This window comes from Chelmon rostratus, chromosome 12 (assembly GCF_017976325.1).
Source record: "Chelmon rostratus isolate fCheRos1 chromosome 12, fCheRos1.pri, whole genome shotgun sequence".
NCBI lineage: Eukaryota > Metazoa > Chordata > Actinopteri > Chaetodontiformes > Chaetodontidae > Chelmon > Chelmon rostratus.
Genome location: NC_055669.1, coordinates 5,713,276 through 5,717,113, shown reverse-complemented (window position 1 = coordinate 5,717,113; position 3,838 = coordinate 5,713,276). Strand labels below are relative to the sequence as shown.

At 39.7% G+C, this 3,838-nt stretch overlaps 1 pseudogene; it reads left to right on the top strand.

Moving 5' to 3' along the window:
• The first annotated feature begins 521 nt into the window (after positions 1-521).
• LOC121614822 lies at positions 522-2,799 on the top strand (annotated as a pseudogene).
• The last annotated feature ends 1,039 nt before the right edge of the window (positions 2,800-3,838 follow it).

Here is a 3,838-nt window from a genome sequence, read left to right as displayed (position 1 = left end):
ATCGTAGGCGCAATATTTGTCAAAGGAGGAATGTGTGTCAAAATTTTAAACTGAATATGGTTATACTGCAGAGATGTCTTGGCCTACACATCATATTCTACAGACTCCAGAAAACATTGTTATTTGGTGCAGATCCCCACAAAAATGTTTGTTTTTCAATTAAAATCAGAATGATGTAAAAAAAGATATGTCACAAATTATATCGCAATTGCAACATCAGTCAAAATAATCACAATTTGTTTTTGTTTTTTTCAATTGTTCAGCCCTAGTTGACTCCAGGGTTAGTTAGGCTATATTGTTTTGGCTTTTAACCTTACCAATTATCAAAGAAAAGTGTTATGCACTTGCTGCTTTACCTGATTTGTTTTGCGGCACTGCTGTAGTTTTTGTGACTTTCCTTTGATGCAGTGAATAACTTTTACCCTTAGTCTTAAGAGATAATTTATGGTATATTGTTCAAATGATTTTATCCTGGAAGACTAAATTGTAAACTTAGAACTTTTTTTGTCTTATGTGAGTAGATGGTAAAGAATGCCTTGCTCAGGAAACCTGGAGGTGAGGATGTCATTGAAGAGTACGTCACAAAATTTGCTGAACCACCGCACCCGGAGACAGCTTGTCAACATATTGGCTAGCCATATGACTGAGAATCATGGGTAAGTGTTTCTTAAATAAATTGTTAAAAGGTTCTAAAGGAGGATGCCTTCCCGTAAGCAGAAGGAGAAGTATGCCCTGGGACTTACTGCACTCTTTCCTTCACTGAAGAATCCTTTTTCTCTAAAGGGCTATGTAATTTTTAAAAAAGGATTACTTCCAGAAAACACCAGTTTTACAGGCTAGAGCTTTGGAATTTTAGTTAGCATGATTGATGCACCATAGTTACATACTTAAACAGTGATGAAATTTCAACATTCTTATATTTGGTCTAAGTTGTTGATACTGACCTAAAATGCCACACCTTAGTACCACTATATAATTAAAACTGGAGTATGCTACAAAGTTCAACTTGGCCATGAAGATAGTCATGAAGATGCAAAATAACAATCACATCAATTAATATGTTCCCAGTGGCAATCAGAATGAATTGGGTTAATAGGATATTGCACATGAATTAGAAACAGCAAACCTATAACTGTCCTTTATTTTCACAGTGCAGTAACTGTACTTTCTGTAAGATCAATGAGTGACAGACCTTTGTCATGATTTTTTTTAAAATAACTTACAACAGGAGCATTTCTATTAAGGGGGAAAAGGGCACTGGATATTTAGCATGGCGCCTCAAGACCATGTCCAGGAATACAGAAAAACGGCCAGCCAGGGCAGCCACAGTGGCTCAAGCACCAGGACCAAAGCGCCGGAGATTAGCAGCCACATTGCCTGAGCAGCTTGATGGAGATGCCTGCAGGGAGGCTATTTCATTTCTTGTTCACTCTCCTGATGAAGCAAGTGTGTTTCAGAAGACGAAGATGACCTTTCGACATCGGCAGGACCTGGTGCATGATCCGCAGAGAACCAAGATGTCTTCAAAACATTCCCACGTTTTTTAGATGTCAAAGGACCGGTGAGTTGTGCATTTCTTTTTTGTTGACTCCATTGTTTTGTTTGGTTGCATGTAAGCAATGAAAAATACACTGACCATTGGCTTGATGTATTTGCATGCATGTATGATCAACAGCTGAATCAAGACTTTCTGCTGCTGTTTGGAGCTGAAACAGCCTCCAAGTTGCTTGAGAAGTGGGACACAGCATTCAGGCCCAAGGTTATCAAAGAGGCCAAACACCTGACTCAGTCAACTGAACTGTGCCGACTTCTGAAAGCTGCTGAGAAACTCACAGAGAACGATGAGGCCAGTAAGCTACATGACATGCTTGGTTTATATTCCAAAGTATAGTATATTCCAAAGCTAGTTCTATGTACTTTCTGCATTCTAAGTCGATACTAATGACATGTTTTGCCTCATTTTCCTCCTGATAGACTGGGAAAGTGACATGGCTTCTCTGCTGCTCCTTCTCCATCTCTTGCCACCCACAGCTGGACGGAAGAGGGCCAAGATAAGTCCCAGTGATGCAGTGGACAAAATGGTACACTTTCACAAGGTATGTCTGTCTTGTCTGTTAAAATCCAACAAGCCAGTTTATATTAGCCAGTTATATTAACTCAATTAGAAACAACTTGCAAAGACATATTCTTCCCCCAGAGATGTATGTTTGCAAAAAGAGAGAGGTCTAATCTGAATGTCTTAAGATTGCCTATTTTAAAACAATTCCTCAACACATGGGGACACATGGACACACACAGTTTGTCATGGCCTGTTGAGCAACTCAACTTGTCTGGTGTCCTACAGACCCAAGTATGCAGTGAGTACTTGAAAACTTGCTAGTTTAAGGTGTTCATGTTGTTATTGTCATTATTCTGTTTTAGTCATGCTGCAGCATCGATGAACACCTGCGAGGAAGAGAGGGTAAACAACCATATATCCTTGCTGCTGGCCAAACCCAGAACAGGATTGACACTTTCTACATCGTCGTGGACAAACAGCTCATCCCCTGCCAAGCTACCAGCTCGTTGGGTGCTTTTGATGAACTTTAAATCCCACTATGTTTTCAGTCCCTGGTCCAGCTCTACACTTTCGTGCAGACAACAATCTATAACATCGATGTTACCACAACAGATGATTCTCCAAGAGTTCGAGAGTTACGTGCAAAACTCATCAACTCAAACACTGAAAAAAAAAAAGTGTTTCATTTGTCAAGCTGTGCATGTTCTCTGCCAGTCCTTGATAACTCATGTAAGAATTGATCACAGTTTCTATCCTAGCACCAAGTTTAAGTTGGTTTGTTCAGGTGTCAGTTTTCAACATATTCAGGTGTCAAAAACCATTGAATTAGTGCTCATGAGAAGGATTCTTGTCAAAGTGGTGATGCAGCAAACTCAGAGTCATCTCAAGCTAATTTTCACAGTCTCCAAGTTGTTCAAACAAGTGTCATGCAGAGCCCAGAGGCTGGGTGTTTTGAGGACAATGGATTAGGTCAAAGAAGCAAAATAAATACAAAAAATATTTGCACTTCAATTATTGCTAAACTCCAAGGAAGTGGTATGGCAAATAGTGCTGTTTCAGCAATTGTTAGTGATTTAGAAGAACTTAGTGCAGCCTGAGGTCACCGCTGCATGGATTGTTTAAGTTCAAGTACACATTTCAGAGGATCTTAAAGCATTTTTGTCCTCCCAAAAAAGTGTTATAATATATGTGGTTTATGTGTTCAAATAGCCTGAACAATGTATGACTAATTCAAACTGAAATCCTTCTTTCCTTTCCTTCCTGAGTACATTAACAAGAGGCTTATTTCCAAGCAGCACCTCAAAATCAATTCATACATCAAAACATTAAAAAAATACTCAATATCTATCCAGAGCAGATCAAGGTTTTCCATTAATAACATTTATCTGACGATTACTGTCATAGGCTCTGGCTCACCTCCGGGCCTGTAAGATCAATTGACATCTGCTCTGATTGGTTAATCGCTGCTTCTGATTTGCTTCACAGCCTATGAGATCATTTCCCTCTTCTGTCAATCATACGTGCTAATGTGCATGCCCGGTCAATTGATTCCCAGTCATCTGAACATAATCCCTCTGCAATTAACCAATTAGGCATTTAACCAATTTAGCAAACATCTAACAAGCCAGACGGGTCAGGCCTGCTGGAGGTGAGCTGGTGTTTACTGCTGTTTGAGCTTTTGACTGAAGGCCAATATCGAGGAACGTGTGTGTGCATTTGTGTGTACTGATGTTATCATGCTTGAGTTGAGATATTAGTAACAGGTGGCTAACTGGATCC